Here is a 23,905-nt window from a genome sequence, read left to right as displayed (position 1 = left end):
TTTCTTTATTAACAATAGTGTTGAGTCTGCATATACTAAATAAGTTAATTAATACACAATCCTCAAACATGTCTTTGAAGGGGATATAGAGTTTTTATATAGAAGAGAACATAAATGTATTATTCACACACCCAAAATTTAACAAAGGTAAAAGCAAGGATTTGTTTGTTATTTCACATTGACCAATGTAAGTGTGTATGTGTGTTTGTGTGTGTGTGTTGGTTAAGAGAATTGCTGAGCAGTCATTTAGTCAGATAAATATACTGCTTTCTTTTACATTTTTGAGATGGTTAATGCATTTTTACATATCTAAAAAACCTTAAAGGTATGTGTATTTTGATTATGTTATTGGTACCAAAATCACCTCTAATAACTTTTTAAAAAAATGTTTATTTATTTTGAGAGAGAGAGAAAGCAAGGGAAAGGCAAAGAGAGAAGGAGACAGAGAATCCCAAACAGACCTACACTGTCTGTGTGGAGCCCAATGTGGGGCTTAAAGCCACACATCATGAGATCATGCCCTGAGCCCAAACCAAGAGTTGGACGCTTAACCAAGTGAGCCACCCAAATGCCTTACCTATAATAACTTTTGGACACCAAATGAATAGGCCTAACTTTACATCAATCCAGACTAAGAGAAATGTATTTTCAAAAATTTGTGGATGAACATCACTCATTACCGATTTATCATAATTACCCCCATTTTTTATTCCATTTTCATTGCATTATGATTATTAACAACTCCCAATAAAGAACTGCATAACCTAATACAAAAAGAAGTAGAAGGGGAATAATCTGATGTCCACTTGGTATGTGGGAGTTTTATCATCTTCATAAATTCAAGTCACCCATTCATTCAAAAATGTCTATTAAGTACCAGAAACAATGCTAGACATGGGGGAGACATCAGTGAATGAAACTGATTAAATCGCTATCTTCACAAAAGTCACATTTATACTTGGGTGAAGTAGAACGTAAAGAAGGTATGTATTAATTGGTGATAGGTACAGTGGTGAATAAAATAGAGAAGGAATAGAAGATACGAAGTGTGTTTGTTATGAGGGGCAATTTTACTTGTCACTAAAGGACCAACTAAGAAAAATATTTAGCAGCATTCTGATATAGGTATGGGGGCAAACTGCTCATATATATCAAAGAAGAGTGTAAAGAGAGTGGAGAAAACAAAAAAAAAAATGATTTTGGTTCAGAAGCATGCCTGATCCGCTGATAAAAAAGTAAGCTATTGTCAGAGTTTTGGAACTGACTCTGGGATAGGAACGTGTTAAAGGATCTGCCCAAAAGGATAAAGTGATATGACTGTTTCTGTGGGGTCACTCTGGTAGCTTTACAGAGAACCGTGTGTCGGCAACCAGGAACATTAGCATTAGCTGGCTAATGAGTCATGATAATGGCCTGTTTCAATGTGTTTGCATGGGGGCAGTAGAAATGGTGAAATTCTAAATATATTACAAACATGGAGACAGCAGATTATCCTGATTGGCAGGATGTGAGAAAAAAAGCAGAGATGATTTCATGATTTTTGTTTGTGTTTTTTCTCCCTGAGTGACTGAAAAGATAGAGTTCCCATGAACAAAATGGGAAAGTCTGTGTAACAATAGCAAGTTTGCAGAGAAAGATCAATATACCAATTTTGGGCACATTAATTTTGAGTAGACAGAATGAGATAAGTAATGGGGATGAGAAAGATATCATATAGACAATTGGATATGCAAGTCTGAAATTTCAAGGGAAATCCAAACTGAAGGTATAAAGTTTGGGGTGATTATCATCATCATATATTTTGTATCAAAGTCGTATTGGATAAAAATATCAAGTCAGTGAGAATAAGCTTCCAAGTGAAGAGAAATAACCTGAAGAAGTCCAAGGGCAGAGCACATTTGAGAGTCAGGAGAAAAAGAAGAACCATCAAAGGATAATGAGAAGAAAGAATTCGATTACACTCACAATCATGGGTTACTTTTAAATTGCCAAGCATTTTAATATGATTTAATTTAATCATTGAAAATGGTATAGAAGAAAGAATATTATATCCCTGATACAGATGAATAAAATAATTTGGGGGGGGATCATCTTCCTCAAGATCACATATTTTAGGTAGTGGAGATTGTATTTGAACTCTGATGTGGAATTTCAAGTCAAGTAAATTTCATTTCCCACTACTCACCTAAGTGATGATTCCTTTCAGCATTTGTGTCTTTGGGTTCACTGGATGAAAATACCAACCTTGCACAGTGGCTTAAATATTGCTTTACGATTTTGCATATCATCCTTGCTCAGGAGGCCATGCTAACCTTCTCTGTATCATTCCAATTTTGCTACACGTGCTGCCGCAGTGAGCACCAATGCAGCTAGAACAATCTTCTGAGATGACACACAAAACCAATAATTTTGGGAAGATTCTGAGGTGGGTGAGGAGGATGGGGGAATTTGAAACAACGGAAAGGAGATGGCAGGAAATACGGAAAGCTTGGGGCTCTGTAAAAGTAGGCTGGAATACATTGTTCAGTGAAATTTCTGGTTGTCAATTCAGGATGAGGCACTAAATTTCTGATGCAAAGATTACAAACATGATGTCTTTGTTAGAAGTGAGATGAATAGGAAAAAAACTATAAAGAGCACAATAGCAGTTTTAAGAAAAGCTCAAGAAATAAGTAAATACCTACCAGCTACATACTAGAGTTCATAATGGTTTAAAGATACAAATCTAATCCTGTGATATGGACACATCTCTTGTTTTTATGTTTCTTATGAATCCTCAAGTTCATAGCTCTCTCCATGATGGAATTTCGAATCTCCATTTTATTCATTTTGTAGCTTCCTCATTCCTGTGAGCATATTATGTCAATTTTTATCAGTGTTTGGAATATAGATGCCTAATATCACAATAGATATATCAGTGAACTAAGAAGAAAAAAAAATCTTTCACTTAACTTTTTAATATTCATTGCTTAGGATCTCTTCTTGTCAGAATAACTTTGAATGCTAATTTGTATTATAGATATAATTTGTTGAATAGAATTATTACATCTTGTAAATAAACATGTGTCCAGAATTTAGACTGAAAGAGACCCTGTATGAAAAAGATGAGTTGGCAAAGTTATAAAGTATCTCATCTCTATTTGATATCTATCTATGATATTTCTGGATTTTATAATACCAACTTTCAGACATGCACATAGCACAATGATGTCTCATAAAGCTCATTTTATCAATATTTGTGAGTACATTCTAAGGGTCATAAAACTTGCTAAAAGTTCACAAGAAGACAACAAAAATATTTCAGGACAAACGTAAAATTACAAGGGAAAGCTGTGCTATGGAAAATTCCAGGGCTGGTGAGAGGTAAGTATGATTCTGGAGTTCTTAAAATCCTAGTAAAAGTATCTGTGGGTCATGAAGGACCCACAACATAGCCAATCTTCTGGCATGGGAAGCACCGTGAGGAAAATGCAAATTTTCTTGACAGTAGTCTCCATCTGACATTGTATTATTTTAATTTGGTCCTCTTTGTGTTGGTAAAAAAAAAAGCCTAAGGAGGTCATCTGACCTCCAAGATCAAGAAGTGGATTCTGGAATATGATGGATGATTGCCTTTGCTTTCCATCACTATGTTGTGTTTTAAACCAGTAGTCCTTAAGAGTAGTTCATGAACACCTGGGGGTCCCTAGGACAATTCCTGGTTGTTTGAAGATAATTTGTTTCCATAAAATTATGAGAACATTTTAAATTACATTGACACTTGCACTGATGATGAAAAAGCAGTGGTGATGTATTTTACTTGCTGTTCCTTGAAAAAAAAAATGTCTGAAAAACTATGGTTACTCAAACTTGGGATTTTGGTACACATGTTCTCCAAAGAAATGAAGAGAGCTTCTCAGGAGCAGCAGTTGTTGATATAAATTGAGCTGTCACGTGAAAACTAGAACCTTGGAAAACTTTTATCAACCACTGTGAGCTTGGCAGCTTTTCAGTTCATGTACTAGTTTGCTATTGCTGTGTAACAAATTATCACAAACTTAGTGGCTTGAAATAATAATCATTTATTAGTTCACAGGTCCACAGGGCAGGAAGTTGGTATGACATAGCTGAGAGCTCAGGGTATATAGGCTGAAATCAAAGTGTCAGCCAGACTACATTCCTCTGTGGATCTCAAACTCCTTTTCCCAGGTCACAAGCCTTTTAGCATAAGTAAGTGGTTGTAGAACTGAGCTCCCCACTTTCCCATTGCCCGTGGGCCACTGTCAATTCCTAGAAGTTACTCTCAAGTTCTTGCCATTTTCCTCTCCCTTCCCATCTTCAGAGCCAATGATGGAGAATCTCCCTCTTATCAAATACCCCTTATTGATTGACCTCATGAGGTCAGTCTCATTTATCATATTCATGGGTGCAGCTCATCCTCGAGGAGGAGGAAAGCCGGGTGCATACTGATGGTTGGGTATCTACCAACTCCCAGGCTCAGCACCGCATCATCCCTGAGCATAGCGTGAATTTATATCTTTGGATCTAGATCATAATTTTTCAACCTTCTAAATATAAACAATCTCATTGGACGTCTTCTCAGACAATTGGGTTATTCTCCAATCTTCTTGAAAAGCATTGCACTGTGCCTCTAGGAAGCTCATTTCCACCCTTATTTTGAGCTAATCTACATGCAGATGAAGCTAAAGGCCCAAAATATGAAATACCCAATCTTACTCTCCTTATGAGTGTTCTTTTTAGCGACTTCAAGATAATTTTCAGATATCTACATTTCCATGAAACATAAAAGGCTAACCATTCATAAGTGCTCTTGCTATTAGTATTTCTGAACATAAAATTCTAACACCTCCTCCTTCTTAAGAATCTTGCAATATGGTAGAAAACAAATGGTAAATAATCCTATTTCTAAATTATCCCTGCTCTTACTCTCATACTGGTGCTCCGAGTTTCTATATGATATGGAAATGATCTGTCCACGCACTGGTAATACCATTCATGAAGTGCTCACACTTCACTAGGTGCTCAATAATGATGTGGAGGGTAATGATAACATGAACCATATATTTCACTTATTCATTCAACATTATATCTTAGTGGTAAATATGTCAATGTTACTATGGTGCTAGTATTATTCTAATTGTCCAGACATGGAAACTGAGGACAGAGGAGTTGTATATCGTGTCTAACATTCCGTGGTCTGTCTCACGGATATTAAGGGGCAAGCCAGGTCGTCTAATTCCTGAGACTGAATTCTGAGTCTTTCCATCTTGCCACCCCTCCTAAATCTCATTATATAATTCAAAGATGTAAACCACCATATGATAAACACTATATGCAACTGTTTTTTTTTCATAATATCAGAGATCCAGTAGAAGACATAAGGAATCTTTTAATAACAATTCTCAGGAATAGGAAGAAGAATGGCAGGAGAAATGTATTAAATATCACCGTGGTATTTTTGTGAATTTAGTTGGACACTTTTATATGTAATTTCTGCTATAGCTAATATTCATACCTGTATTGTCTATTAATCTCCTTGAATGTAATAGAAGACCAAAGGTCCAGATTATTATTTTTTTCTCTCTGCATCCTAGAAGTGAATCAGAAACTCCTTCCAGATATTCAAAGATATGTCATTGCTCATATAAAAGAAAATCATTCCTTTTTATATAATGCTAAGCAGTATTTTGCAATATCAATGTGTTTCCTTAAGTAAACCTCCATACTTGCAGAATTAAGATCCCAGATGCTAACAGGAAATGAAACGACCTCTCAAACATTCCCCCACCCTCAGCATTGGAAAGCAATAATTTGGCTTTGATAATTACAACATGATGAAAAATGACATTTAGAAGAGACTCTGAAAACTAGGTGGTTCAGCATGACTTAAAAGACTGAGACAATAAGACCAAAGAGTTTAGATTAGTTGTTCAAAATCACACACAGCTAATTAACCACAAAATATGAATTAGAACCCAGATCTCCTGATGAAAAGCCTGTCTTCATCAGGATTATGCGATATCCAACAAAGCCAGGATGTATTAACATAATCACATTTCATGACCATTCCCCATTATGTGAGCACCTGAAAATAAGAACTAGATTTTTAAATGTATTCTCTTTTCTTCCCTAACATTCTTAAAATCAAGAGTTGAAGTGAAAGAAAATTATGTTCTATAAAGCATTTGTTGACTTGAATAACAATCATAAAGCTGTGAAAACAGAAACTTCTCTTAAACTTAATTATAGATACACTAGTAGTTCTTTGCAGTCTGTTCTTCATTTGCATGAATTATCTTTTCAAATTTAAATGTATTAAAAGAAGAAAAAGTGATTGTTAAACAAATCTACATACATTAGGCAGAGCTTTTTTCCCCCTAGGCTTTGAAAAATGCCCTACTCCTGTTGGGGTTTGAAGACATAACAATATTAATTCACAAAGATTTATATAGCTTTGTGATTATGAACAGGGAAAAATGTGACCAAAGTCAGTTTGCAAAACAAAATCTTTAAAGTAAGCAAAAATTTCACATCCGTCAAAAACATTAAAGCTTGATGCTTTGAAACTCCAATTGCTAAGCCTTGGGCATAAAACAAGAAAACGATGAGGTTGACTGAATAAAACACACATTCGCCAATAGTCGGCAGGTTTTGAAAAGGTTAAGATATGAATGTTAGGCTTTGTATACATATAAATATGTATTAACCCTTGTCTATAGGTATTTACAATTATTTAGAGCTACCATTCTTCAGGAAAACGGAAAATATAAAAAAAATATTCACAGATTGAAAACGCTGTAAAAGAAACACTAAATGCAATATTTGGGACAAAATATTTATTCTTGTGATGGCCTTGAAGTATCTAGAAAATGTTTTCAAAACTACACTTCTTGACACTGAATATTTAAGGAGAATTTGAAATGTAACTTTTGCTTTTACATTAAATGTGGAAGAGCGTTTCCTTTTTCTTAATCAAATGCAGTTTTACACCTACCAAGCAATGTTCAGAAAAAGCAGAGCTGTCACCAGAAAGCCAATTAAAGAGGGAGGCTGAAACTCTACTTGTAAAGAGAACTTGATGGGACAGATGCGGGATCTCGCAGCTAGGGATTTAGAGTTGGACCTTGAATGAAAGGGATCATTAGAATTCTTATCAATGCAGTGTCACTTTGGAAGATGTCAGTTAGGACTGGCATTCTGGAGGGCTCTGTATTTATGTATGCCACTTATTAAACTAAAAAAATATATATATTATCAACCAGACTTACTGTGGTGATTGTTTTGCAATATCTAAACAGCAAAGCATTATGTTGAACAACTGAAACTAATATAATTTACATATAAATTATACCTCAATAAGAAAAAAATGAAGTCGTAAAGACAATTTCTCAAGACAGCTGTAGTAAAGCAGTATTTCAACTGCTGTCCTTCCAAAGGCAAATATTTGTTTTTTGGACCAAATCAAGAATTCTGTGAAAGGTGTTTTATTATGTAAGAGCCTCAATATGCATTGACTCTGCCACTCCTCCTTACATTCTAAGTCATTACTTCCTAATTCTACCCACTTTACCCTTACTATATACCCCTATTCCACTATTACTTATTTATTTTTGACATGAGGGTGCAGTGACGGCTTTATGATTTCATAATTATTTTAACAACTGGCACAATTTCTCTCAATTAGGAATTGTCTTTATTTGGGGAAAAAAGGACCTTGATAGGCTAGTAATTTGGGACATAGGACGTCAAGGTGTGCTGGCTTGGGGCCAGTTGAAACAGAAATGTTTGTGGTTGTTCTGTACACAAGAGAAAATGTGTTTTACCCAAAGAATGAAGGTTTTCTGGGTTGAAGAGGGAACCAGCAAGACTGAGGGAAACTGAAACAAAGTAATAATAAGGCCAGTGAAATTGTCACTCTCCTTCCCACTCAATGCACTGAATAAAAGCCAACGGACATTTTTAAGAGTCATAATGACTACAGTTCACGTTCAAAATATTTGCAGATACCAAATCAACCACCTTCCCGTGCTACTTCAGGTTTTCTTTAAATCCTGCCATATGTTCCTATGTAGTGTAGGCATTAATGTTTTGTGGAAAATGAAGTAAGTGCTGAATTTCACATCTGGGTGTATTCTATGTAACGGGCAGAACATACTCATATCAAGGAGCCAGAGAAAACCTTGAGAATATAAGTGCACTGGGACATTGCAGAAATGTTATGAGAATGCTAAATTTTTATAGTCCGTGGAATTCCACTGAGATTTTTTTAAATGTGAGAATTATACTTAAATATGACTTTAAAAATCCATATTTTCCTTCTCTGCATGCAGCTTAAAATGTGATACTCAGAAAATAATGCAAAAGTAAAAATATGAACCAACTGCTTAAAAGTTCTCATTTGGTCTGTGGTCAATTCATCTCATTTATGTTTCCAGATATTAAACTCCATATATATATATATATATATATATATATATATATATATAATCTTAAAGACTAACACATTTGCATGAATGCTCTCTATTCTGCAAAGTTCTAATTTACTTTTCAGCTCCAAAATAACTTACTGTGTTTCACAACATTCATTTAAATGATCAGTGGGTGACTTATTCTTTGAGAAATGCAAATTATCCATTTACTCATTCAACAAATATTTACTGACTGCCTACTACAGGCTGGATATCGCTGTAAGAGTTAAGTTTACAAAAATGAAGGAAACATATTCTTCATGTTTTATGTGCTCAATAACTAGTAGAATGACAGGTAAACAAATTTAGTTTTTTTAATTTTTAAGCAAATTAAAACGAGTTTCATAACAATATGAGTAGTAGAATCTGATTTGTTAAAATTTGTAAAAATATGTAGATATGTAGGAAAACGCTGCACAGATACACAAACACTGTATGTGACGGGAATAGGGGCAGGAAGGGAGAGAAGGAAAACTATTACTTTTTACATTTTACACTTTATATCTTCCTGTACTGTTTCGATGTATTTTGATGTATGGTAATGTGCACTGATACATATATCTGTTATTTTTAACATAATATAAATATCATATAAAATACAACATATAATATAAACAATTTTATATAATATACAATTATAATAAACAATTATATATAAAGGCTAGGAAGGAGAACCATAAGCAAATATCTTGCAAGTACTTCTTATAAATCAATTAAAGTCTGTGTTACGGACGTTTTCTTATTTTTCCCTGAAGGTCTTTCTCTGTTCCAGAATAGCATTCAGGATATCAAATTGTGCTTAATCCTTATGTCTTCCTAGGCTCCTCTTGGCCATGACATTGCCTTGGGCCTTACTTTGCTTTTCGTGACTTTGACAGTTTCGAGGATGACCGGTCAGATATTCTGCAATGTTCCTCAACTAGCATTTGTTTGATATTTTTCTCGTGATAAGAACCAGTTTATGAATTTTGGGGGGAAAGCCACAGAGGTAAAGTGCCATTTTGACCACAACATCTCAAAGGTACATACGCTGAATGTGGCCTCACTGTTGACAGTAAGCATCTTGCTGAGATGATCTTGTCAGGTTTCTTTATGGTACAATTACTCTTTTTTCCCCCCTTCTTCAGTGTGGTCTTTGGAAGGAAGCTGCCATGCACAGCCCACACTTGAAAGCCTGGGCTCTTCCTGGAGGTAATGCCTGGCAAGATGTGTACGTGTGCGAGGTAGAGGGTGAGGGGAGCTACATGTGTGTGTGGCAAGAGGACAAAGACTCCCAAGAGTTTCTTGTCACTGTAAGTCACACGAAGCCTCCAGCAACTGGTCAAATTTGCCATTTCTGTGTTTCCACTAGTTATGGCTCTGACGGTTTCTTCTCCATGTGAGCAGATCTCAGCCATGACTCTCTGGAGCCCTCTAGCTTTCTAGATTTCAGGTGGCAATCTTCCCTGCAATATCCGTTTATCGATACATCTGAGAAAAGTCATTGAGTTTGGGTTTGTCCAGCTTTCTCTTGTAAAGATGGTATACTGATTTGCTACGGCTGCCATGACACTGTATTGGAGAGTGGGTGCCTTAAATGACTGAAATTTGTTTTCTCCCGGCTCTGGAGGTTAGATGTCTGAAGTCATTGCATCAGAAGGGATGGTTTCTTCTGCGACCTCCCTTCTTAGGTTTTAGATGACCATCTTCTGTCTTCTACCAGAGCCTTCACATGGTCTTCCTTCTGCATTATCTGTTATTTCCTCTTCTTACAAGGACGCCAGCCCGTAATATCGGATTAGGGCTGACCCTAGTGATCTCATTTTAACTTAGTTACCTTTTTCCTAAATATAGGGAGTAAGGATTTCAACATATGCACCTTGAAGGGACAGGGAGGTGCCAGTAAGCAAACTTTTAATATCAGTGTTCTATGCACTGTGCTCGGGTGTGTTAAATCTTATTAGCAAAAGGCCCATAGTGAATTGTCACTAAAGATCTATATTAGCCAGGGTTCTACAGAGAAAGAACCGATAGGAGATATATATTTATACTATACCTACAACTGTCTACTCTACCTAGATATCTAAAGAGATTTATTATAAGGACTTGACTCATTTGATTATGGAGGCTGGGAAGTCCCACCGTGTGTCCACTGCAACCTGGAGAAGCTCAAGAAAACCTATGGACTAGCTTGAAGGTCTGCAAGCCAGAGAACCAATGGTCTTAACTCCAGTCTGGGTTTCAGAACCAAGAGTGCTGAGGGTACCAGAATCAGAACCAAATAATGCATTGTTATTATTACCTAAGCCAAAGAGGATAATCCCTTAAACAAGAGAGGAATATGATTTTATACTTTCCGGAGCTCACCTGAGTAAGGAGAGACAGGGAGCTGCCGGGTGTCAGAGTGGTCAATTAAAGCAACAAGCCATAACGTATTAAGTCTTTAGTCACTGTGATGGCATCAGCAAGAGTCATTAAAAAAAATGGAAAGAAAAGCCAACTCTATTTTCTCCCATTGAATGGTACACTGGTTAAGAGTCATGTGGATCAGCGTAGACATGGGGATTGTCTTACTTTTGAAGGAACCATGAACAAAAGGCTACACTCGTTTTATGAACTACGGGGAATTGGCAAAGTAAAGAAGTACAAGTGGAAAAATAGTGGGCACTGAGTAAGAGTGGGGCTAAGTTTAAGGTTTCTCCCTCATCCACCATAAGGGGGCCTCAGGGAGGTCCAAGAAGACCAACGCCCACGGCTTCAGATGAAAAGATCTAGGAATGAAGGCACCTGGACTAAAAATGCAAATATCTAAGAGAGTAAGGCAGTCCACGAGGGCCTATTTCTATGACTACAGCTCACCTCAGAGACTGTGATCTACTGGGTGTGCACCAAGCTGGATATGAGAAGGACAATTTCCCCACCATGGCTTCCCAAGCCTTTACAATTGCCTATGATCAAGCCGAAAAAAAATCACATGTAGGTTTTTAACCAGGAATGAGACTTCTCATATACCAAATTATCTCCAAAGGAAATGAAACTTCAGAATAAAAGCAATTATAATCTGCAATATTATGAAGGTTAAAAATAAGAAAGAACATATTTAAAGATAGTTTGTAGCTTGTTTGAAAGTTTGGGCTATAATGCATAGGATTCCCTAATTAAGTGCATGCAAATATGCTTTCAAATACAACAAATTTACTAAGATTTTCAGAATAGTTATCTTTAAAATCGATGAATGCGCAGCTGATTTTCATTTTAAATTGTGAAAGGAAATGTGGAAATAAAATTTGGTAAATTTCAGAATCATTGAAGAAATAAAGTGAACTCAGGAGGAGTGTTTCTATTGCATTACAATGAGTAAACAAGTGAATGATCTATACTTTAAAGAGCAGTAGTTCTCAATCTTTACCTTAAAAAAAGCTTACAAAAATGCTTATTATGGTAGCAATTTCAGACTTTCTCATCAGTATAACACACATAAAGCCTAAAAGTCTAAATTTCTAACAAACTCGTTGAGATAATTCTTATTTACATAGCCTTTAGACTTTGGGAGACATTTCTATATAATTAATTTAAATGGAATAATTTTATTATTCTGAAATGAAGGGAAATAGTTTGATACGGTGGGAAATAGTTTGATAAAAGTCTAGAAGCTTTTAGTAGTGTCTTATCTGAGGTCTGCCAATGAGTCTTGCTAAAAAATCACCTAAGTAATCTCCTGAGTTTATAGCTTCTTCATTGTTAGAATATGTTCATTTAATTGCACAATTTCAGTGTTCCCACTAAGTTCTAAAATTCTATGTGGATAACTAAATTATGATATTATTATGGAAACGTCCTTTGACTACTTTTAGAACCACTCAAATTCTCACAAATAAGCGATTTTTTTTTTCAAATTTTGAATTGGCACCATTTTATTTAAACTATTTCTTGGATTTGAGAGGCATTCACAACCTATGTACACAAAGGATACATTCCTGGAAATGAAAGTTCTCACTAGTCTATGGACTCCCTTTATTCATGACAGGGTGACCTTTGTGCTTATTTTTCTGGATAAAAAGAATGACAGACTTTTCATGAAAGAACTTGACAAGGAGAGATTTATTAATTGATAATAACATTTGGAGTGAGGATTATCTCAGATTTCAATTTTATTTTCACTTATTTCTAACAAGTGAATTATAAGCAATTATTTTCTTACATATAGTGAATCCTGAAGTTCCACATGAAAAAAAATGAGCATTTGGTACAATAACATTTTATTTTAATTTTATCCAGTTGATTCTATTCCTTTCAGAAACAACATAGAGATGTGGTCAGGTACAAAGTGCTCACATGTCAAACTGCCCTATTAAGATCCAAACTATAACTTTCCTGCTGAAAAAATATTGGACAAGTGCTTAATCATCTGTAGATATAACTCAGTTTTTCAGAATCTACAAAATGAGGATGTTAATAATAGTGGCTATCAGTTGCTTTTCTGTAAGTTGATCAGAGTGCTTCCCATTGAGAGCTTACTTTAGCTTATAGAACATACACTAAAACATATTTTGAGTCAATCTTGATCGAATTCATACATCAACAAGCAAGCATGGCGAACATCACACTCAAGTACACTAATTTTCCCAACCAGTACGCTTAAGCACACAGATAAGTGGCCAGTCTTATGCCAAGTCATTCAAGTGTATTAGGACACAGGAAGCCAAATTTGTCCCATTTCTAAATATTCACCACAGTAGACCAAGTTGTGTCATATTCAATAAAAGTAAAGCATTGCAAGGAACCTAACATTCCTATAAGAAACGTCCTTGGTATTAAGGGTCAATATTTCTCAATCTTCATTATAACCTTCTGCCTATGGAAAATCTGCCTGAGGCAGCTCAAACATTTCACACCCAAAGTTTTCTTTCTGCACAGAAACCGCAATGTATCAAGACTATGTGTACATATGACAAAATTGTGATCATAACAGCACCGTAACCTAATGTTTTATAGAATCTCAATAGACAAAGGAAAGGATTTGTAAGGATTTGTCAAAACAAATTTCTACGTAGGTAACCCGCAGTCCCTTAATATGAACTTCCCAAATCTCTGACTGTGAATGTGATGATATATCACCTTTGTGATTATGTAACTTTACATGGCAGATGTAATTAAGGTTATGAGTTGACTCTGAGTTTTAATCAAAAGAGAGAGCATTAGGGTACCGCTCATCATGTGAGCTATTTAGAAGAATTTTCCTTGGCTGATGGCCAAAGGGAAACTCACAGAGATTCAAAGCAGGAGAAAGACTTGAATCATCATTACTGATTTGAAGATGGAGAAGGCTGGGGCGCCTGGGTGGCTCAGTCGGTGAAGCGTCCGACCTCAGCTGAGGTCGTGATCCCACGGTTCATGAGTTCGAGCCCCACATCAGGCTCTGCGCTGACAGCTCCGAGCCTGGAGCCTGCTTTGGATTCTGTCTCCTTCTCTCTCTGCCCCCTCCCCCACTCGTGCTCTGCCTCTCTGTCTCTCAAAAATAAAGAAATGTAAAAAAACCAATTTTGTTTGAAGATGGAGGAGGCAGCCACATATGCAAGAATGTAAATGATCTCTAGAAGCTGAAGATAGCCCCCGGATGATAACCATCAAGGAAACAGAGACATTAGAACACAGCTTTAAGAACAGGATTCTGTCCACACTTGACATGAGATTGGAAGCAGATTCTTCCTCCAGATCCTCCAGATAAAAGCCCACCCACCAGATACCTTAATTTTGCCTTGTAAGATTCAAAAGCAAAGAACTCAGTCAAGCCTGCCCAGAGTTCTTACCTGCAGATCTGTGAGCCAAAAAACAGGTAGGTTTTAAGTTGTTAATGTATGATCATTTGTTACATAGCAATTGAAATCTGATATGGAACCTTTGGCATTCAGGCACGCGGAGGAGGTCATCAACAGAATGTGACTGTCTGGTGATGCACAAGCTGGACCTAGGCAATCAGAAGTTCCCCCTCCTGTCCCCTGTCCTGGGAATGTACCTCTGACGTACTATTCCCAGAGCCAGAGCCATTTCAAGGAGGCAGCCTTGAGAGATTAATTAATGTGTTGTCAGGAGCATCTGCACGGTGTATGTAACTAAACCCTGTTTACAAACTTTTAAGATGCTGGTGGGTGAATGTGGAGATGTACTCATCTTGTGGATCACCCAAGATAAACCTCATATGTAAGTTCCCTCGCTTATTAAAAGTGTTACCTACCAATATGGCATGGTCTTTCTTCCATCTCTCCTTACCCTCTGTGTATAAGAGCTAGTTTCCAGTTTCACCTGGGTAACTCCCAATGTTGAGAACCAACAAGACTTTCTACGTGTTTTTCCTGACCCACTTAATGCAGAAGTGGAGCTGTGAACATTAGACGGCACCTGTACTACTGGTATACTGAGTTCTACTTCATGATGCCCACACCAATTGGCCTGAGACTTTGTTTATACAGTCAAAGTTCTGACAACATTCTTGGATACCTGGCAAGAATATCTGAAGAGTCCCTCTTTTTGTGGTAAGCACATATGCATTTGCTCAGATATTCTTCTGGTCAAATAAACAACTCATCTATTTTTGTTTTGTTTTGTTTAATTTCAGTGAACTTGGGGAAGGTGGTTAACCTTTTTGATACACTTTTCATTTTTATAAAATGTAGCTAATAATATCTATGTCATAATATTTTTAGAGAACACATTCAAATATGGCATGTGTAAGGCAAATAGAGCAAAACTCTAAAATGTAGAAACTAGCTGATGGATATTAGGCTATTCACTGCACAATTAGTTCACCTCTTCTGTGTGTCAGAAAATTTTCATCATGAATTGTTTAAAATAAAGCTATTGCAAAGTTTGAGCAAGAGATGATAGGTGTGTGGGCCTAGATGGCATTGAAGAGTCAAAACTATTTGCAGATGGCATGATTTTATAGATAGAAAATCCTGAAAATACACTTAAAAATCCTGTTATAACTAATAAACAAATTTAGTAAAGTTGAAAGATATGAAATCAATACAGAAAAATCTGTTGCATTTCTATACACTAATATGAACTATCAGAAAGAGAAATAAAGAAAATCCCATCTATAATTGCATCTAAAATAATAAAATACCTAGAAATAAATTTAACCAAGGAGGTTAAACCTGTATATTGAAATGTACAAAATATTAATGAAAGAAATGAAAAAGACACAAAGAAATGGAGAGATATTATGTGCTCATGGATCAAAAGAGTCAATACTATTAAAAGGTCGTTCCCAAAGCAATCTACAGATTCAATGTAGTCCCTATAAAAATTCCAATGGCATATTTCCAAGAAATAGAATAATCTTAATATTTGAATGACACAAACAAACAAAAAATAAACAAATGAAAAACCAATGAACCAAAGGAATCTGAAGAAAGAATAAAGCTGGAGGTATCATGCTCCCTGATTTCAAACTATATTACAAAACTATAGTAGTTAAAACAGTATGATATTGACATAAAAACATACAGATCAGTGGAACAATTGAAAGCCCAGAAGTAAATCCATGCATATATAGTCAATTAATTTACAACAAAGAAACCAAAAACACACAATGGAGAAAGGATAGTCTTTTCAATAAATGATATTGGAAAAACTGGTCAGACATATGCAAAAGAATGAAACTTGACCATATTCAAAACCTACACCATACACAAAAATTAACTTAAAATGGATTAAAGACTTGAATGAAAAACCTGAAACCAAGGGCCCAATATTCTAAATATATGAAGAACTCATACAACTCAAAATAATTAAACAAACAAAATCAGGTTAAAAAATGGACAAATCTGAATAGAGATGTTTTCAAATACCTACAGATGGCCAATAGATACAGGAAGTGATACTCAATATCATTAATAATAAAGGAAAGACAAATTAAAATCACACTGAGATATTGCCTCACACCTGTTAAAATGGCTATTATCAAAAAAGTAAGAAACATTAAGTGTTGGCAAGGATGTGGAGAAAAGGGAACGCTTTGTTCGCTTTTGGTGAAAATGTGAATTGTTGCAACCACTCTGAAAAATACAATGGAATTTCCCCCCAAAATTATAAATAGAACTAACATATATCCCAGCAATTTCACTTTTGATTATTTATCCTAAGAAAACAAAAACATTTATTAAAAAAGATATATGCATCCCTATGTTCATTACAGCATTCTTTGCAATAGCTAAGATGTGGAAAAAGTCCAGAGTATCCATTGATGGATGAATAGATAAGGAAATTGTGGTATATACATACAATAGAATATTATTGAGTCATAAAAATGAATGAAATCTTGCCATTTATGACAGCATGGATGGACCTTGATAGCACTATGTTTAGAGAAATAAGCCAGAGAGAAAGACAAATACTGAAATACTGTACGATTTCTCTTATATGTGGAATTAAAAAAAATCTGAGTAAAGACAAGAGATGATAAGTGCTTGGGCCCTGGTGGCATTCACTGGTAGAGATGGAGAGTTTGGGCTGAACTAAAAGATGCTGAGAAAATAAATTTGCCTGGATTTAGTTATAATTCATGTACTGGAATCAGGCAGGTGGCAAGGTTTGTTCATAGGTTCTGGACTTGTACAATTGGTATTTTGAAAGTACTAACACGTCTTTTGCATGGGAGAATGACTTGGCTGGGGTGCGTTATGGTTTTGGTTGCAGAAATGTTAAATCTGAGGTATTTTAGAATCTAAGAGTTAAACTCATCAAATCGAAAATCCACCATTACTATAATGTTCGCTTAAATATTCAGATCTCTACTGGCTCCGATAGACAAGAAACCATCCATAACCAAACATTGGTAAACCATGTAATTGATCAAAAAAAAAAATATGAGTTGTTTTATAGTATTTTTCAACAAAGCTACACAAAAAAGCAATAAGCTTTCTTCTTCACTTCTAAATAAAATCGGTTGGTGAACACTTAGCACTCTAGATAATGTTAAAGAATGAAACAATAAATAACGGATGGGGACCTAGAATAAAGAGTAGGTTAGGTAATGTTTGAAAGGTACAAAAGTTTTAGGCAATTATAAGGTTTGAGGACACAGTCCACACAAAATTCCTCTTACTTGTGATACCACTTGCAAGAGTGGGGGAGTTTCCAAAACCACTGTCAGTTTTAATAATTCACTAGAAAGACTTATGAAACTTACTGAAAGCTGTTATATTAATCGCTATGGTTTATCACAGGAAGGGATACAGATAAAAATCAGCCAAGGGAAGTATATGGAGCAGAGTCAGGTAAACACTAAACATAGAGCTTTCATTGTCCTTCCCCCATGGAGGCATGATTACATTACTCTCATGGCATCAATATGTGACGGTATGCATGGAGAGTTGCCAACCAGGGGAGCTCAAATGACACTTGAGGTCCATTATGTGTCACGATTAATTAATTGATTGCTCAGTTTTTTATCTCAGTTTCCAGGTCATCTGACTGTGTGACCCCAAACCCCCACCCTGAATCATATTATTGATCTTTGTAGCATGATTAGCCCCCACCCTGAACAAAGGTTATTATCAGGCATGACACTCTGAGTGTAGAGATTAGCTTCTAGAATCTGAGGGCAAAGGCTAGATCTCTTTTGGGACAAAATTAAGCGTTTTATTATACTTAGGTTTTTCAAGGAAGAAATATGGGCACCTCATTATTTTATAAAACTTACTGGCATCTTGGTCTAGTATGCTATGGTATAAATGTGACAGAGTTGTTTAAAAATTCCATCAGTGCTATTACAAAGTCTGGCTGGCATAAGGTACTCATTACTTCACAAGCTCAGGAAGAGTAAGTGCATACATTATAGACAAGATGATCATAATTTAAATTATCTATCATGTTAAATGATCTTATTATGTAATTTGCCTCCACTGAATTCATGCTGCCTTAAATCAATTGGTTGGTAGTATTACGAAATATATTGCAGTTTCTAAATTGTTTTAAAAGTATTTTCATGTTGTTAATCGGGCAATATTCACAGTTAAGTTGGAAGAAATCAGAAACTTTTGTTAGAATATTAGGGAATTCATCTTGCCTACCCCTCACCCCCATTTCCAACTCTGGTTAAGCAAGATTAAGGTTCAGTGCAAAGTCATTACCTGCGAATAGACAATTTCATCTAGATTAGTATTCATGTATCCTTCTCTGGCATGTCTCCTACTATTCAGATTCCTAGTGCCTTCAGTTTCACAAACTCCGTCATCTGATAGAACAGATAGATCTCTCTAGTCTTCATCAACCTTTCTCTTCCTCACAATGAATTCCTTCCTTCCTTCTTTTATTTAACAAACATTTACTGAACACCAACTGTATGTAAGGTTATAAAGATGCATTCACCACAGCTGGTGTTAGGATTCAGTGAAGGAAAAAAATATGTGAACACATAATACAGTCAAATAAATACTACGAGATTTAAATACAAAGTCCTGAGGGTCCTAAAGAAAAGATGGACCAACATGTTTGGGATTGACATTGGAAATGTGTGTAATTGTGCTTGGCCCAGGATGAAGAAAGGAAATTTACCAATAGAAGATTTGGGAGAATTTGGGAGGAGCATTAGAGGCAAGAGGAAGTAGGGGTGGAGGATGGGGTAATGGAACATTCTACTGAAGAAATCAAATGATTACAGTGGAGGGTCTGGAAACAGGTACTCTGTTTGCAGAACGTCAACATGTCTAGATTTAATGATTACCTCAAAAGAGGCAGGGGGCAATGAATGAGTAAAGAGAAACAATTACTGTTACAGGTGATGGGAAGCCATTGAAAACTAAATAGAAGACAAGCATGATCAGAACTGTGTTAGAAAGATTAATAGCAAAAATTTCCATTTCCATAGGGTAAGTGAAGGATGGTGTGACTTCCTAGTATAAAACTTTCAATATCTAATATTTTTTTGAAGGTAAAATTTGTAATCCTTATAATAGCATCATTTTCTTGCAGTTGTCCACCCATACTGCTTTTGGCTCATAGATTTGGTTCAAACCATACTGAAATTTAACTTAGTTGTATCTTCTACCATTGGGTTCTAAAAATAGAGCAAGTATTAAAGTAGATTGATGTTTCTTTTGTCAAAGAGAATATCAAACATAAAAATAACATTGAACCAACAAATATGAAAAAAGCCCATTAACTGGAATTATCTTTATGTTTAATATTTAAAATAATAGTAAATGCTTGTTGCAGGGAGATAATTATGAAACTCTCTGTTTACCTTTCTGGAATCAGTAAAAATTTGGCCTGATTCCTCTACTAAAGGACACGTGGCACAGTAATTCACATTTATTGATATCTTCATTACCTACAAGATCCTTATTAATAAAAAATAACAAATTTGAATTGTTTTCTCTTATGTTTGACAAAGAAAAGAGTATATAATGATGGCAAAATAAGACATTTTAGTGAATTCCTGTACATTAAGTATATTATATATAGGGTGTACATATATACCCACACATATATCATATATATATATATATATATATATATTATATCATACATAAATATAGATCTTATGTATGTTTGTATATACATACATACATTCATACTCACACATAGTGCCATTTTAGAAAGTTCTAGAGTTCATTCTAGAGTGTTCAGGTTAATGGAGTTATGAATTTTATTTTGATTATGGTCAGTTGGTGAGAAAATGTCAAAAGTCCTAGAAGTGTTCAATAAAAGGGCTTGTACAAACAATAGCATGTTGTAATGGAAACAGTACCAACTTGGTATCCAGAAGACTGAAATTCTAATGATGACTTTGACACTAAAGTCTTTGTGACTGTGCAGAAGACAAATAACTTCCCTTCTCTGGTGGTTCAGTTTTCTTAATCATAAATTAAGGATATTGTAAATATGGGGTTCGAAACAGATTTCTTCTAAAGTTTATATTGTTTAAAATATGTTTCTATAATTTTAAGAGTTAATTTTAAGAGTTTCAAAGTGGGCTGTAAATGTATTCTTAAAGTTTTCAGACAGGATGTAAAACAATGCTTATGGTATGAGAATTATAAAGAAGCCTAAGGTTGACTTGAAAATTTTAAAACAAAGAGCAAGAATTTTAAAAAGCAGCAGAAATTTCAACACATGACGTTAACGTGGGAGGAAGAGTAAATAATAAAGAAAAATACAGCGAGCTACATGCAGACTTAGATCTTTTAAATGCTAAAAGATGAAAGCTATTTCAAAATAGCTTTAACTCAGAGAAGTGACACATTTCTGCAAAAAGGAATATCAAGCAACTGTATATCATTAAGTCTAAGGTATCAAAAATAAAGTATAAAGGTGATTCTATGTACATTATTAAATGTGAGTGACTGGTAATAAGAACTAACAAGATTTTTTAAAAAAGCTGTAACATTAAGAAGAAAGAGCAGTTGTAATTAAGTAGGGCAGAGAGAGCCTACAGAATCAGTAAACATTGATAATCTCAGTAATAGAAAAAAAAATGGAAAAACTAGGTGAAAGATTACCATCAATGCTACTTGTAATAAAACCATAAGTAATTTCCATTAAGTATAATTTATTAAAATAAATAAGAAAAACAAATTTTGTCTATTTGTCAAAGTTTAGGAGCCTTCCTGGAAATTATTGTTCATGTTTTTTTGTCCAATCTCAGACCAGTTGAGTAGGTAGGTCCTGACTTCCCTATGTTCTGAACCTAGATTCATATACATGTTGATCTTTAATACTATGGATTATCAAATATTAATCCTTGGCAGTAATTGGACCGTGCTTTGAACAAGTCTTAACATTCATTCATGCAATCTTGCACCACAGATCCTATCTGGGATAATCCTCCAAAGGATGTCAAGAGAACAGAGACCCAACCCCACCAGAATTATATGCACTTGTCCAAGTTCCCCTTCTACAATAGATTTTCTCTGTTGTTAATGTTGCTTTTGGTACTAATTTAATCTTATTTCATTTATAAATGAGCATGCTTGTTTTAGTGTGTTTGAGAACAGAAACAAAATTAAGAATAGATGCATCTTTCCTGAGAACTTTCACACCTGTTTATTTGGAGGTTCAAGATTCATCATGTGCCTCCTGCCTAAATCGCTCCAGTGTTGAATCACATACCACGTGAGAAATAAGTTATGAGGAGAAGCTAGAGATCAATGTATGAATTTTATTAGGGGTAAAACTAGTTAAAGATGGAGACTTGGATCAGTGGGAAACATGCCTCCTAAGAACGGCTCTCCCCTCTCTTCACCCTCGGTATTTTTGGTAGAACTGCTTATCGCCAAGTCCTTGGAAAAGGATAGAGGAAAAGAGAAGGACTGAGCAATGTGGCTTCTTGTTTTCTTTTTCCCAACCAGACAAATGAAGAAGAGTGCGGGTTATAGGAGGCTGCATGTGTTCTTTCTAGTTGATTCTTTTGGGCAATGGAAAGAAGTTCCTTTCCATGTATGAGGAATGTGAGGTAAGTTCTCACCCTTACTCCCCCAAATTTAGGACTAGTCCATTTTGGGATTTCTCTGGACCCCAAGACAACATTGTAATGATTACGCCATCTGAGTGAATCTGACTACAACTCCTTTGACATTCTTATTTTGCTTTTTAATCATGTTACCTTTAACTTTTTTGTCACCTGTCATGTGTGACTCTTGTAAAGAGGTGTTTGTGTGCAGATAGAAGATAGGTAGATGGATGGATAGATAGATAGATAGATAGATAGATAGATAGATAGATAGATAGTTTTTTCATCTGAGAATTTTTCTCTCTATTATAATAATCAGTTTACTTTCAACGTAATCAGTAATATATTGGGTTTTGATCTACCATATTTCTGTTTTCTATTTTTCTCATGTCTCATTTTAATTAAATTTTTTAATGTTTATTTATTTGTTTGAGAGAGGCAGAGAAAGAGACAGAGAACATGTGAGCACACCTGGGGGAAGGGCAAAGAGAGAAGGGAGAGAGAGAGAATCCCAAGCAGGCTCCACACTGTCTCTGCAGAGCCTGAGGCCAGGCTAGATCTCAGGAACCACGAGATCACAACCTGAGATGAAAAACAAGTCAGATGCTTAACTGACTGAACCACCCAGGCACCCCATGATTTTTAATCTCGCGTGTATTTTATTTTCTTTTTAGAGACATTATCATATTTATAGCCAATGTTCATTTCCACTCAGCTACTTACCAATCTTTTTCTTTTACTTTTTGTATTTTCCTATATTTTTAGGTTCCTACCTAAACTCATTTTGCTTTGGCCTAAAGAGATCCCTAAGTATTTCTGCTAGGGTAGATCTTCTGATGACAACTTATATCAGGTTTTTATTCATCTGGAATCACTTTATATTGTCATCATTCTACATACTATTTATCCTAGAAAGATTTCCGACTTAGTAATTTTTTTCTAGTACTTTAAAAATGTCATGCGATTGTTTTCTAAATTTATTATTTCAGTTTAGAGGTCAGATTTTTTTTCATAATATATAATGACATGTATCCACCATAATAGGAACATTTGAAATAGTTTTATTGCCCTAGAAATACTTTGTGCTCTACCCATTCATCCCTGCCTCCCTCCTAATTCCTGGTAACTATTAATCTTTTATATTTCTTCATAGTTTTCTCTGTTTCACAGTGCCATTTAGTGGGGCTCATACAGTACGTAGCTTTTTAAAACTGGCTTCTTTTCCTTATGCATTTACGACGGCTCCATGTCTTTTCATGGCTGGATAGCTCATTTATGTTTAATGCTGAATAACATTTCATTGTCTGAATGTACCACAATTTATTTAATAATTCACCCATTGGAAAAAAAAACAAAACAAACTTGATTGCTTCCAAGTTTTTGCAATTATTAGCAAAGCTTCCATAAACATCCGTATATGTTTTTGGGTAGACATACGTTTTCAGTGAATTTAGGTAAATGTCATGTAGTAAGATCCTCTTTTTAAAGAAGTGTGTGTGTGTATGTGTGTGTTGAATATTTTATCTTGGTCTTGGGTTGTCAGCCATTTTACAAAGAAAATCCTTTTTGTGTTTTGCTGTTCTTCTTGAATCCTTATCTGTTACTTTTGGGAAATTTTCATCTATTACTTCTCTATTCTCTCAACATTCCTTTCTGGGACTCAATTTAAAGGCGTTTTTACTTCCTTCCAAATGTTTGTTATACTTTCCATCCCCTCCCCTCTCCAGTCTTTAGCCTTTTAGCCTGTGCATTTTCTACTTTATATATATATATACATATAAAAATCCTGGCCTCTACATGTGCAAAACCGCTTGAGAGTTTATCCTGTCCCATAACAGCAAGTGAGTGGGTGAAGAGAATCTTAATGTACTCAGAGGCTGAATTGACTTGAGAGTTGGGTTAAATTGTTCATAAGGCTTGATGCATTTGTCATTTCCTTTATCCCACTTTGACTCACTGTCTCCAAACCAAGAGAAATCATAAAATTATAGAAAATTAGATA

At 35.3% G+C, this 23,905-nt stretch overlaps 1 non-coding gene across 1 annotated transcript; it reads right to left on the bottom strand.

Moving 5' to 3' along the window:
* Positions 1-2,259: 2,259 nt before the first annotated feature.
* On the bottom strand, positions 2,260-2,361 carry LOC128776774 (U6 spliceosomal RNA). Its single transcript, XR_008421950.1, has one exon. It is a non-coding gene; the product is annotated as a U6 spliceosomal RNA (small nuclear RNA).
* Positions 2,362-23,905: the final 21,544 nt, after the last annotated feature.

The sequence above is a fragment of the Panthera pardus genome, unplaced genomic scaffold, assembly GCF_024362965.1.
Source record: "Panthera pardus isolate Hobbes unplaced genomic scaffold, ASM2436296v1 HiC_scaffold_13, whole genome shotgun sequence".
NCBI lineage: Eukaryota > Metazoa > Chordata > Mammalia > Carnivora > Felidae > Panthera > Panthera pardus.
Note: the sequence above shows the minus strand (reverse complement) of the source record. Positions and strands in the feature narration are given on the sequence as shown.